Source organism: Athene noctua, chromosome 1 (assembly GCF_965140245.1).
Source record: "Athene noctua chromosome 1, bAthNoc1.hap1.1, whole genome shotgun sequence".
Taxonomy (NCBI): domain Eukaryota; kingdom Metazoa; phylum Chordata; class Aves; order Strigiformes; family Strigidae; genus Athene; species Athene noctua.
The window spans coordinates 226,892,020-226,907,366 of record NC_134037.1 but is presented as its reverse complement, the minus strand read 5'-3'; positions in this window follow the sequence as shown (position 1 = coordinate 226,907,366).

Here is a 15,347-nt window from a genome sequence, read left to right as displayed (position 1 = left end):
AGGATATTTAATGCTTCCCCTACCAAATTTTGCTCTGCCTCTATCTGACAAGAAAATATTTCCCATATTTGTTTTGTTAGCAATATTCAGAGATCTGATTTCTTGAGCAAATATCATTAAAGAAAAATAAAAAATATTAAATAAATTTATTTTTCAAAGTGCTCTGTGAGGTTTTTGTTATAGTAACCTTCATTTTCCACCTTCCAATTCTACCTATGAATTGCTGTCTTCTCAAGTTCAATGAGTAATTTCTCCTGTGGCAGCATGTCATCTGCTTCACTGAAGTCCAGACACGTTTCATCTACTACATTTCCCTTCTCTGAAAAATAGGCATCAAAGAAAGATATATAGCTCACATGATCTATCTCTAGTACAATCTATCCCATTTGCCATCTTCCTTCATGTCTCTAATTATTTCCTTGCAAATACCTCCTAAAGTTTTGCATATTCTTAAGTCCTGTCTTGTTACTGTCCAGATCATCTCTTTTTATTAACTGTGCATGCTATTCTTTGATTACCTAGAACTACCTCTACCATGATGCATTTATTGAAAAATGTTGCCATTACACCTGCAATTTAATTTGCTGTTTTTTTTCAGGAGGAGAAAATGTTTTATCCCTGACTGTGTTAAGTTGCTTGATTTTACTGTCATTTCAGATATGAATCTTAATTTTCTTACTCTCATCTTCTCTTTGATGATACATTCAGTATTGTTGTCCATATTGAAAACTAAAGTTTTCATTTTATATTTAGAACATTCCACAAATAATTTAAGTCTGTATTTTACCCCTCAATGCATAAATATATTTTTCTTTTCATTATTCTTGTGGGTGGTTTTTTGTTTTTGTTTGTTTGTTGTTGTTGTTGTTGTTTGGTTTTTGGTTTGTTTTTTTTTTTTTTTTTTTTTTTTTTCCTGAACAGAAGCCTAAAAGCTATTAATCCTAAAACATGCTGGGCATCTTTTGTGTCATCTAGAAGTGAAACAGAAATATCTTTCAGAATTAGGCAGATCATTGAAAAATACATATGCAAAATATGAACTCAATTTAAAAGCCAGAGTTCTTATGCAAGGGCATCTGTTACTCTGAATAGCCAGTCATATTGGCTTTATCTATGCTAGTAACTTAACAAATCCTTATAAACAGTCACAGAATCACTGCATTTCAGAATCATAGAATGCCTGATCTTAGAAGGTGCCTCCTGAGATCATCTAGTCCAACTACCTCCTCAGAGCAAGGTCAGTTAGACTGTTTCTCAGTGCCATGTCTAATCAGGTTTTGAACATCTCCATGGAGAGACAATTCACAGCTTCTCTGGGCAGACCATTTCAGTGTTTGACCACCCTCAGAGTAAAACAAAATTTTTTTTCTTATGTGCAAATGGAATGTGTATCCATTGACGCTTGTCCTGTCACTCCTTACCTCAAAGAGGAGTTTGTCTCCATCTTCTTTATCCTCACCCCCATCAGGTGTTTATACATATCCCTGAGCCTTCTCTTTTCCTGGCTGAACAATCTAAGCTCCCTCTGCATCTTCTATGTCAGCCCACTGGAACATCTTTGTGGCCCATTTCTGTAGTCCTTTGCTGAACTTGTCCCAGTAAGTCCATATCTTTCTTGTACTGAGGAGTTCAGAACTGGACGTACCACTTCAGATTTGTCTCACCAGTTCTGAGCAGAGGAAGTATCACCTACCTCAATCTGCTGGCAGCATGCCTCCTAATACAGCCCAGAATGTTGTTGGCCTTCATTGTTGCAAGGTGCATTGCTGGGTCATGGTCAGCTTGTCCATCAGGACTCCCAAGACCTTTGCTGCAGAGCTACTTTACAGTTGGCTGGTCCTCAGCATGTTCTGGTGCAGTGTTATTCATCCCCAGGTTCCAGACTTTGCTTTTGCCTTTGTTGAACTGCATTAGTTTCCATTCTGCCCAGTACACCAGCCTGCTGAGGTCCCACTCAATGGCAGCACAACCCTCTGGTTATCAAACACTACTCCCAGCTTTGCATCATGTGCAAACTTGTTGACAGTGCACTGTGCCCCAAAAGTAATGAATGTGTCAAATGGTATTGGCCCCAGTGTCAACCCCTGGGGTACACAACTGGAGACTTGCTTCTAGATGAATTCATAGTGATGACCATAATCTTTTGGTTCTAGCACACGAGCTAATTGTCAGTGTAGCTTGCTATTCCTACTCCATTCAGTTTGAACGTTATGAGACATGGTCTTGAAAACTATACTAAACTCAAGGTAGACAACAATCCCCACTCTCCCTTTATCCACTAAGTCAGTCATCTCATGGGAGAAGCTGGTCAGGTTTGTGAAGCATTGCTTCACTTCATAAAATGTTGCCGACTACTCCCATCACCTTCTTCATAGGTCTGAAGACGGTTTCCATGATTATTTGCTCCATCACCTTCACAGGGATCAAGGTGAGCTTGAACCAGTCTGTAGCTCCCTGGATCCTCATTCTTGCCCTTCTAATGACCAGAGGAATATTTGCTTTCTTCCAGACCTCAGGGATATCCTCTCATCACCATAATATTTAAAAGATGATTGAGAATAGCCTTTCAATGACATCAGACAGCTCCCTCAGCACCCATAGGTACAGCCCATCAGGTCCCATGTGATAATGTTAAGATCATGCTTCTTCCAGCAGCTCTGGCCAGCCCAGGACTTCCTCTTGCCCAGCCGCTGGAGCTGCTGGATACAGCTACGGCTTTTCAGTTTGCAGGTTCAACCAGCAGTGAAGCTGAGCATGTATCCCAGACACTGAGCAGTCCAGCTGGGTGCTTGCTGCAAACACACAGCACTCACACACTCATCCCACAGGCACCCCACACTTACAGGTCTCCCCAAATACCAGCATGGACACTCTGTCTGAGTGATACCCCTGCCCAGACCTGGGGCCTTCTACTCACCGTCTGGTCCATCTTGGACTTTGCCAGTGAATTCACACACACACCCCCCACACACCCCCTTTGGGAAAGGGACAGACACTCACCCTCAGCAGCTGGCACACAGCACACAGGCTGTGACCCACGGTCACGATCCAGCCTCTAGTGCTGAGCCCCTCACTCTTCTCACTCATACCTGTCTCCCCAGAAGCTGTTTTTTGGGAGACACGCCTTTTCTGCCCCAGTGGCTGGAGGTTAAAGACCCCACCAGCTCCAGTAGCTTATGTCAAGACTCCACTGGCTCCAGTAGCTGCCACCACAGACCAGGGGTTCCCATATCCCTGGTCTGACCCCAGGAGTTGACACCCAGTCCCCTCATACCCATATACCCCCCTCCAGTAGCTGGCACTGGGTCCTTTTAGCACTGATACACATGGGAAAGGGAGCAAGATTACACAGATCATTAAGAGAGAATTTAGTAAAACAGGACAGACTATGGTGACTGGACACGTTTTTACATACAGCCAGCCCCTTTTACACTACTGTCTGTCTTCCTCCCTTTAGTTTCTCCCTGCTTCCCCTTTCTCTACATGTCCTCCCATGGGTCTGTGCAGCTCTGTCAGCACCCACACCCCTCCCAGTCAGGGTGTCCCCTGGTTTACAGTCTTATCAGTTGCAAAGTCTAGGCTGATCTTCCTGGAAGTGATGCCTTTATTTTCTGGATAGCCCATCAATGAGTGTGACTGGTGAGGTTTGTGTCTTGTCATTGTCTCCATGTGTGTTTTGTCACCTTTGTGTTTGGTATAGTTTCTGCTTTCTCCCTTTTCCCTTAATTTCTCATTTGACAAGATCCCGAATCAGATAACCTCACTGGAATAAACATTCTCACACTCTACATGCCTTCATCAATTACTGCAACTGACGAGGTTTTGTTCTTATCACTGTCTCCTTTACCGTATGTTGTTAAGGTTTGTGTCCCTGTATGTTCTTGCTTACAGCTTCCTCCTTTTCCTATTATATTTTTTTGCAGTGAAAAAGGTCCTTGACTAGGTACCCTTAAAGGAGCATTTTCCTTCCACATAATGTTACACATGGACTTTTTCATGTCTAATTTGTTTAAACATTTCCTAATCTGATCCTGCTCCATCAAGGAGTTTCTCAGTGGCCACAGGGGCCTGGGATTCATGATGGCTGGTTGTACCACTAAAGGCTGAGGCAAGGATGACATTGACTACCTCAGCTCTTCCCACATCCTTTGCCACCTCCCATCCTAAGCTATTCATCAGAGGATCAGCATTTTCCTTCTGACATATCTGTAGAGGCCCTTTTTTTTGTCCTTCATATCCTTTGCCAGATTCAACTCCAGGTGGGTTTTGGCATTATTATCTGTATTCCTGCATGTCTGGACAGTGTATTGCTCTCAGGTCTCTTGTCCCTGCTTCCACCTCTTGTATATTTCATTTCTACATTTGAGATTTGTCAGGATCTCCTTGTCCACTCTTGCTTTAGTTCCTGCTCTCTGGGATGAACCATTCTTGAGCTTGGAGGAGGTGATTCTTGATCCTTCCTAAACCTAGGTTTCAGTAACCAGTGATGGAAATGAGCAGACTGGTCCTGTGCTAAACATTTTCTCAGCACCTGTTATGGGTTGGCACAGGCCACAGAGCTTTCTCAACAGACAGTTTGCATGCTACCAACCTCTCTGGTGGGGTAAAAAGTGTGTAACATGTTGTAGGTCATTCATACTGCCTGGCCTCTGCCACAGAACTGTCCCAGGCACATTCTGCTTACTGGAATTGACATAGCAATGGCATTTGAATATTTTACTTTTCATCTTTCTGGATTGTTAATTGTCTTCTGCCCTAGATTTCTGCACTGCTGCTCACTTTTCCATTAATTTTTAGAAATCTATTGCTGGTTCATTTGATAGATTTCATAAATCTATCTTCTAGCTGGACATGTGGACTATGACTATACTGCTGTACTGATATTTACAGAAAAATACGGGCTGATGATGTTCATTCCTCTCTAAGGGCACGGGTTGGAGTCTGTCTGATATCTGTGGTGCCTCAGGCTGACTACTTCTACAACATAGAAGATGCATCCATGCCACATCTCACTCAGCCCTCTGGGCCCCATGATGTAGCTCCTTGGCCCTATCATATGTTTATCAGTTTCTGTTTTTTTTCAGATGAATGTGTCTACAACAATTTGGTGGTTGAACTTGGGACAACTAGAGGAGTGTTTTTATAGCATGAAACTCTTTCAGACCCTAGAAGTTGAAAGAAAGCAGAGATCCTTGAGGGTGAAAAGCCCCAGGTGGTAAAAGACTGCTCAGAGTAAAAGTAGCCAAATTGTGCAGATCAGTTCTGTTTTTTGGGGTGATGCCTTGTTCAGACATTTTCCTGAGTGCTACCTGGAGTTGTCTAAACAAATAAGGCAAGTGAATGACACAGGGCTTGGTTTATGAACTTGCTTCCTCTTCTCTGTTTCTCATTAGTTTCAACATACTCACAGAATTTCAGATGAATGCATGGAGGTTATTCGCCATCTATAGTCAGCTTAGTCAATACCACACTTAAGACTTTCTCCTTGGCATAAAGTCTAGGCATGACAGTGGAAAGCTGATGGGAGAAAAAGATAGGATGATGATAAATTAGATAAATTATGACAATGAGTTTTTGATGTCAGACATACAGAAATAAGACAGAAACATCTGTCCTGTGGTTTCTAATCAAGACTAGCTAAGAGGGTAGCTAGCTTCTAACCAAGAGGAGCTAAAATAAAAGATTCAGCATTCACAAGTCAGAGAATATTATGTTTTTAATGGAAATGTGGGAGTATTTTAAATGTAACTTGAAAGTTAGTCATTAAATTCAGGTAAGATGTAGGGCTGAGACTCCAGAATTTTTATCTCTTGAATCTGTGGAGGGGATTAAAGTATTTTTCTCCTGAACAGAGCAGCAGTGAAAATTAATTCCCTCAGGGACCACACTTACTTTTTTTTTTTTTTTTTTTTTTCCTAGTTCCTATTATTTGCTTTTATTTTTACACATACCTCCTTTATTCTTGCCCCTGTTTTACAGGCTCCTCTCTATTGCATGCTTTCTCTTATTCTTTCCTTAGGAAAATAAGAGCTTCTGTAAGAAGAGCTGTGCTCCATTCAGGGCAACTCTGAGTTCCCTAAAGCTGCTCTTGCAAATGCTTCTGGAGACAGCACTGGAATCCAGGTAACCAACTTTAATATGATGACCTGATCATGGAATAAACAGGTTCCTTATGGATTTTACCTCTCCTAATAGGTGTTTATATTATTCTATCTGTTGTCTGTGAATCCAAGAAAATATGAATTCTCTCTGTCAGTCATCTTCATAATACATTCTATCCACTCTTCCATTACTTTCCTTCACTTTGTGCATTCTTTCTGTACAACCCATTCCCTCATTTTTCATTTAATCGGAAAGTATTTTGCCATCTATCTGGGCAAATATTTTATTTGTTGCATGATCCTGACCTATATATGTTTGACTTAAGATTAATATCAGACCATTTATTTTACAAAAAACCCAAAATATTTTCTATGTATTCTATGATTAGGAAATATATATTCTATATATTCTAATATTTCTATATTTTCTGTGTGTGTGTCCCCCCCAAACATCAGAAATAACATCTTTATTAAGATGTAGGTTCCCAATATGTCATGCTACACTGCTTTCAATGAGATGTAAATCTCTTAATCGAAAACAAACTAAAACCAGATTTCTGGAGCAATATTTTTATGCCATAGCTTATGAAAAAATTGGAGGGTTATTTTTGTGATTTAAATGGGGTTATAAATAAAGCCACAGATCTTTTTAGCTCTATATCCTCTCCCAAATGAGAAGCTTGAGGCAAAAATAGCTTAAAAAAACCCTCTCTGTGTCATCTGTTTCATGTTAAATGACTTCTTGCTCTGCACATTAAGAGATGTAGTTTCCTTTTCCTTTTACTGCTAATAGCTCTTAAAAGACTTTTAAATAGCATTGCCTGGTCTGGGTGAATGTACACAGACTACTACCCTTGCTCATATTCAGAAAGTCATGCCACAAAACAAGCTAAATAAAAAAATAGGAAAAAACAGCATTCCATGTAAGAATTGATGAGGAAAGGATGACTTTCATTGTTTGATTGGTGCCATTAATATTTATTTCACATAGATTTGCATGTGGATCAAAAGAAAACCAGGTATCTTACTGGCTTTATCTACCCCTCCATGGTATGTGGAGTTATTCCCTGGAATACATGATTCTTTATAATTGTTTCATGACAGTTATTTCTAGCTATCAGATTACCAGTTACAGTTTATCCATTTTTAAAATGCTTTGATATTGCTTGTTAATCCTAGCAAAGGATCCCCATAGAACAAATTAATAATAAATTCATGACAAGAATGACAGCAAGTGAATGTGACAAATTCAAGGCTTGTGTATGACTCTAGTGCATAATAATCATTAGTAATCTTTAACAATGTGTACATTATAACACAAAGGAATATTTTAGAATAGCATCTGTATTTTTCTGGTACTGGTATCCTGGGTACCTGCAATTATCTTTTTCCCCTCACTCTTCTAAGATTAAACAGAAGTGCATGTAGTGTAAATCAGACCTTTTATATATCATGTTCTTTTTTTGTCTATGGTACATATTTTTAAAATATCACCTCTCAACTGTTCAGGAAAGCCCTAGAACATGTAAAAAAGTTTCCTTAACTTCAGTAGAAATTAAGCAGGTGTTTCAAACTAATCACTTGCTGAAATGCTTTGTGAAATGGGATTTTAATCAACAACTCTACTATATATTTCCTTTCTAGAAGTATAGATTTCTTTCAATCTAATTGAGAGGGTGAGCCAGTTAACGAAGCTAATTTAGTGGCATATGTCTGAGCAGTACTAGTTTTATTAGGTGCCTTTTACAAACGATGTCCATTAACTACAAAACTAATAGCCTGATTCTGAATTCATTTGTTACAGAGAAGAAATACTCTCATGTTCCCACTCATATACTACTTACCAGAGTAAATGTGGGCCTTTGTAGGTTCAAATCTTTATTTAGTTCATTGTTGCTGGCATCTGTTCACTATTGTTCTACATAGTATACTTAATCTGCAGTGCATTATTTAGTCACAATTTATGGCATGCTTTTCATTCCATAATTTCCAAGGACTGAGCCTTGGACACTGCAGTAGAGGTGACAATTCTCTAAGCTGTAGAAGCCGGTGATAATATCTGGGGCTGTTTACAAGAAAGAAATACACACAGTGGTAAACATCAGCCACACTATAATTCCTTTTAACATGCCTTTAATGCAGGTATATAGGCATTTATGCCTAATAAGCCGAGTCTCTAGTAGGGGCTCTGACATTGGGTAATTGTATTCAGGAGAGTCACCATTCATAAAGCATCATCAACTGGGTGTTTCTACTTCCTTTTCAGTAGTTGAGATGAGAATTATCTTTACATTTTGATGCCAAGACAAAAAGCTAATTTAAATTTTTTATTTCCAAATCTGATGGGAAGTAGTTTTCCCTTGGACTGATAATGCTCTCTAGTTCTACATACATGTTACTCTGCAGATAGGTTCCTTGAAGTAGCACTTTACTGGTTTACGTTATGTTTTACCTGGGGGGAATAGAAGCTAGAATGAAGATATTGCTTGTATATTCATGTGAAATTAGAACAATTTTCCTATCATTTCCTAAGGGATTCAGTGAAAGATGTATTACTTCCAAATTCCAGAGTCCAGTTTTTAATACTTTCAGTGGCAGAGCTGAAAAATTATCATAAATTATTACTATTTTTTTTTTTTATAGTAGAAAAAAACATATTTTGTTATCTGGCTTCTATTAAAATGTGAATGTGGGGATTATTTATTGCCCCAAAAAAACCCTTAAATCAAGATAGAGTGCCTTTTTCTAAAGAGAAGATACAGTTTAATTGCCACTCCACTGACAGTGGGAACTACTCTTTGAAATGCTATGTCATATGTTAATACTGGGGGTCAGACTAGATATTCACAGGTCTTTCTTGATCTCTACATTGATGAAGCCTGAGGAAAAAAAATAGACAAATTGTTGTCATGGTTTAAACCCAGCCAGCAGCCAAACACCACATAGCCATTCGTTCACCTTTCCCACCCAGGGGATGGGCAAAGTTTGAAGGGTAAAGGGAGACTCGTAGTTTGAGATAAAACCAGTAATAAAATAAAACAATAACAGTAATAGAAAACAGGTAATGCACAGTGCAATTGCTCATCACCCACCGACTAATACCCAGCCCATTCCCGGCTAGCATTCTTAAAATACCAAGATCCCAAACCCACAATTCTGGAAGCGAAAGAGAAGACCCCACTTCCTACACAGCCCTCCTCTATATACTGAGCATGACATTACATGATATGGAATATTCCATTGGCTAATTTGGGTCCAGTGTTCTAGAAGTTCTTCTTCCCAGCTTCTTGTGAAACTTTTGCTCAGAGGCAGGACATGGGGAGTTGAAGAGTCCTTGATCTCTTAGCAACAACTGAATTTTATTACCAGCATGCTTCTCATACCAAATCCCATATTGAAACAAAACACAGCACTATTCTAGCTACTAAGAAGAAAAATTAACTCTATCCCAGCCGAAACCAAGACAACTGTATTTGCTCAGAGTTTTTGCTATATGTAACATCTGCCCAAAGGATAAAAAATTTCAGAAAGCTACAACTCCTGATACCAAGAATGCAGGATGAAAAACAATTCACAGTTCTAACCATAGTGACTACTGTGTGTAAAAGAATAATTAAATATACCTTATCTACTGCTTTTTATTTTCAAAGCATATTGTAAACATTACATAACCAATTTTCACAGGAACCCAGTTAAGCAGATAAATACAACTAAATTAATTTAAACTGTTCTTTGTATTCAGGCTGCTTTGTGATGTTATCAGGATATGGAAGAGAGCAGAACTCCAGCAGTCAGCTTCCCTGAAGCCCTTTCACTCAAACAGGCACGTGCCCTGCCTGGGGATTGACTCTAATGTCCTGTGTTTCTCTTTCACTCTATCATCTCATTCTTTTCCATTTTTTTCTACCATTGATCTCTTTCTTGACATACTAGCTGGTAGTTTATGATGAGAGATGGGACTTGCATCTACTATAGTTAGTATTTCCAGTTGGCTTAAAAACTGAGGGCTTCCCTAACTTGTTCTTTTTTCTCCCTTTCTGGGGGAACTGTTTAGTCACAGTGACTTTACTCATTGAGTCCTATTACAATTAACATCCATGATGATTCTATTTATTATTGACTACACTGAGAGGGTGATTGGGCCATTAGCACTTAAGGATTTTTTTGGCACATTAACCAAAATGGACACAAAAGATGATATGAAACTGTTTCATTTCCACTAGGCTGGTCTCTATAAAAATGATGTTTTAATAAAAATTAGACTTTGCAGATAGTAAGTCAAAGGAACCTACAAAACCCTTTAGTATCTTTGAAAGATAATAGTACTTAACAATCTATAGCTTTCTTTTGTTTTGAATTGGAATGAATCTCTGAACTGTTCTTGAGAAGTAAAGCTAAAGTCAAAACTTGGTATAAACATTTTATTCTGGCAGAAGAATGTGGTTAGATCTGAACCCAGGCTTTTTGTCAGCCAAGACACTTATTGTTTTCTGTCGCTGTGTTTGGATCATGCTGAGAAAAAATGAACTGATGAGCAAACGCTGCTTAAATGGCTTGGCTAGCAAAGGGAACAGCTGCTGTTTCTGACTTATGATACATCCTTAGTCCACATGGCTATAAAATTTTTCTACATATTACTTTCTAGAATGGCATGCTTAAGGGTGTTTTACATTTATGTAAACCCAAGACAAGTTCGTTTAAGTGTTATGAATTATAAGCCAAAATGCCCAAGCATTTAAACATTTGCTTATGGGTCCCTGCAAGCTCCCTGCAATACTCTTTCATTCAAAAAATAAATAAACAAATAAATAAATTGTTCCCTCTTGTGAAACTATGTGAAAAACTGTACTCTGGATTACTGTTAAGAAAAGATCTAGTCTAATCAAGTTTTACATTTGGCTTATCATTGTGGAATTAGAGCACTCGCAGGATCCAAAATTACAAAAAGACTGTGGAAGAAAAAAAAAAAACCACAATAAATTGAGAACTACAGTGGCTCAGCAACATGATGTAAATAAGTAACAGAAAAAAAAAAAAAAAAAAAGGAGTTTGAAGGTCAGAAAAAACATCCCATTGTTGAGACATTAAAGTGAGGAATCATTTCCTAAAGAACAACAACTGTTCAAATACTTGAAAATGGAATGGAAGTACATGGAAAAATATCTTCCTCTAACATTAAAATCTGAAGGATATTTCAATGTTTTGAGAAGCTTGTATACTCTAAATAAATTTATTTCTTATCTACATGGTTATAATCACCTTGTTTCATTAAAGTTAAAGTGGTTTAAAAATCCAGTATGGTTGTTGCAGTTTTATTGTCTTGACCGAATTAATGATTTTTCCCCTATTTATATGAACATGTCATATCCTGGACCTCTCATTTTCAAATACTACAAATCACCTTTAGAACATTTATAACAAACATACTGATTGCAAATGCAGTGCAACACAAGAACAGGTTTCCAACAGAAGTTGGGGCATCTCCATCTCTGAAGTTTGTCAGGACTTAGATAAAAAAATCAAGGCTTGATCTAGTGTTGATGATAACTCTGCTTCAAGTACAAGGATGAACTAGAGAGGTCTTTTCTAGCCAACAGTTCCATGATTCCATGAACTTGCATGAGTTTAAATTTCTATGGTCCTCATACTCATAAAACTGGCTCTAAATCAATACCAGATTATATTGGCTGTTGCCCTCTAATTTGCTGGGAGGGTGGAGAAGGCACTCATGTTGTCTTTAGTATCCAACTTGAAATTCCTGAGATAAAGACTGAAGTTTATGAGGCTTTCTGCAAAGTGAATGGAGAATGAAATGGTCAGGCTTTGGTTCTTATTTGTCCTGTATGAATTAAACTCTTTCCATAGCTCTTTCTATAGGTGGCCAATGGAGACAGGGCTGCTAATTTAGGCACCTAGAATAGGTTTGATCTGATTGAACACAGATAAACATATCTGGCCTAGTCATTCTAAGATCTCTTTGTAGTCAATGGAGAAACAAAGATATTTTAAAGATGTTTTTTATCTTTTCATATTTCAACTATGAACACTGTGGGATGACTTGCTCAGACATAAACATCTACAGGAGAAGGACACAATGCTGACTCAGTCTAAACTGTCTGAAGTTAAAAGTTAGATGAGGTTGTATCACAATGACCTCGTCAAATGATTACATCAGGCAGTGTGAATAAACCCCATACTGATTACTGAAACTTAATTATAAAGCTACACACATAAGCCTAAAGATATACATTGATGTGAGGAGATAAAAATAGATGGTGTTGGGGCCTGAAGCTCTTCATTTATGACTAACATACATTTGCTGATCTAAGCTTACATCCGCATGATCAAGGACTACCACATTTTGCAGCCTTGGTTATTGCCATGTAGATACAAAGAAAGTGTAGCCAATGTAAATCAGTTTATTTTCATTGCACGTAGTGCATTATGGTCACACCATAATCTGGTAGAAGTTTACTACAGACTTAATCTCTAATAGATCTACTCCCTAGCACACACTAAGTAGAGAAACTGGCATATGGCATGAGACACAGATGGATCATCTTTGCATGATCGTATTCTATAGTAGTTTGAGCTATGGTTTACAGTAGTTTAAGCACACATTTGCATACAGATTTTTTGGGAAATGCTTAGACTTACCCTTTGAAAAAAGAAATAATACAAGAAAGTAAAACATCTATTCATCTATTTCATCATCTATTGAATGGTTCAACCCTACAGCCATAGGTATATTATCCTGTTATTCTATGCTTTTAAGAGAAGACATTTGCTTTAGTAACTAGAATAACATACAGAAGATGGTATCCTATTTTGTTTTTATGCATGATAAAAGCATTAATGCGGCATCTTAGAAAGTGGCATGAGGAGGTGGGAACTCTGGAATATAAAAGAGAAAGTGTTAAAGATGGAAGAGGTGGTAGGGAGTGGAAGGTTGATTCAAGAGAAAGGTGGTTATTCCACAGTTCTTATGATATCACTATGAAAAAGAAAGTACACAAGTTATATTGTGCTGCCTAGTGCCTAAACCAAGCAAATAGACTAGGAGAAGTAACTAGTTGCCATATTCATCTGCAAAGCGTCCAGTCAGCATAGTCCTGTAGCATAGACATGACAGTAGGAAAGTAGTCAGGAAAATATTATGGATTTGTGAAAGACTGATGTTCTAGATTTCAATAATAGTTTTGAAGTAGCTTTTTATAACTGCAATAAAAGATAGCCCCTGACGGAGTAAGATAGGAGCATCCTATTAGAATAGAAAATTTTGTCTTTCTCTTTTATCTTTCTCTTAAAGACTTTTTTATCCTCTGTGGATGGTGATAGCAATAGGGACCAAAGCACAGATAGCCTTAAGAAGGCTACATTCAGCAATAGGAAGGTAGAAAAGAACATTAATGTCAGAATCTAGGTAATAAGCAGTAGTTCATTTGTAGATAGGCAGACAGCTTTTAAAAAATTTAAACTACTTCTATCAGTGTGTGGTTGCTGTATATTGCCAATCTGTTCTACTCCAAGGGATGCTGAATGGATTTAAAAGCAAACAAAGTAAAGATATTAGAGACAAGTTCTCTTACTTATACTACTTTCCAAATCCCTTGCAAATCTACTGCTATTTAACTTAAGCAAGGTGGAATACAGGTATTTGTCTTTTTTCCATTTATACATGCATATGATTTGAAGCATTAACAGCATCATTTTCTCTCTCCTTCTGTTCAGTTCAAGAGAGCATCAAATACATCACGTTTCCAGGCCAGGCTCAGAATGTATAAAAACTAAGTGCTTCTAGTCAGTAACATCATTGGAGTAGAAACAGAAATCCAGTCCCTGCTTCACTTGGATACTTAATTTATTATATTTTAACCCCTATCTTTAACCCCCAATGACTTTTTGATCTCTAAAATCTAAAGTTATCCTCAACTGAATATTATCTGATTTAGAATAAGAAATAATCAGCTCTTCAGCTGCAGGCAATATGTGTTCTATTCAGCAAATCTGTTCTATGATTCACAGTTCTGTACAAAGGATCTGTTCTCTTACTTATGAATATTATCTCCTCTCCAAACTTTACATTTCTTATTCAGGCAAAAATTGTATTGATGTCAATGTTAACTTGAGTGAGCGTATGGGATTAGGATCACTAGTTAGAGTCATGAAAAAAATTAAGAGCTATTATATAAAATTATATTTAAATTATTGTTACTATTTTCCAAATTAAAATAATTCTTACACAGTTTATACATACATTCCTAGGGCTTCCATGGAATTAGAGGGCACAAGTGATGCCATCTGCTGTGAGCAGATCTTTATCCTTCTGCACTGGCAGAATATCTCAAGTCCCATAAGCAAAATCAGTATCCATGGACAAACACTTTTTTCAGAGAATAAACACAGAGAAATTCCTCCTGAAAATGGGTCAAATGTTCAGGAGGAGCCAGTCAGTCTGTAATTTTTTTGTTTGTTTGTTTGTTTTTTTGTTATGAAGATGGAGCAGGCTTCCTTAGGAAAGTTATCTATATAATGTGTTCCTTTTCCATGCAGAATCTTACAAACTTTGCTCTCCCTATATGCCATGCAGAAGAATTTTATCATCACTCTGGACATAGGTGCTAAAGTGAATGAACTGGGATGTACTGCCAAGTACATAAACTCTCTTGCCGCAAATGTTAGACAATAGGACTAGCTGTAAATCAGCTTGTGACAGAATAAACTTTTCCAGATATGGCTTCCAGAGTTGGATAAAATAATTTTCAATGACACAACACAGACAGAGAATCACACACCAAAGCAGCTACTCTTGTGTATTTCTGGAAAGGTTGTAAACTTTTTCTGACAGCTGAAAATAAAATAGGTTTTTCTGAATCCTACTCCCTGAATTTAGGAGCCAAGATTAATCCAGGAGCAAATAAGCAATGAGCCTTACCATTATTATGAAAAGACCATGAGTAACTTCATCCCTAATCTTACTGATGAGTTGCCTCTAGATATTGCCCCTCCCTCCTCAACTTGTTTTCTTAACATAATTTCTTATCTAACTAAATAAATGTCTGAGTTAGCTTTTTGTCCTCCCCCAAGTAATGAATTCCCGAGGGAAGAACATATTTTTTTAAAAAAGTATCATTGATGTCAGAGATAGTATTTGCATTTGCAGCCTTTTCTTCACCATTAATTTTCATGTGTATTTAGAATACAGCTTCTGTTTGAGAAAGACAAGATGTCAAGTAGACAGCTGAA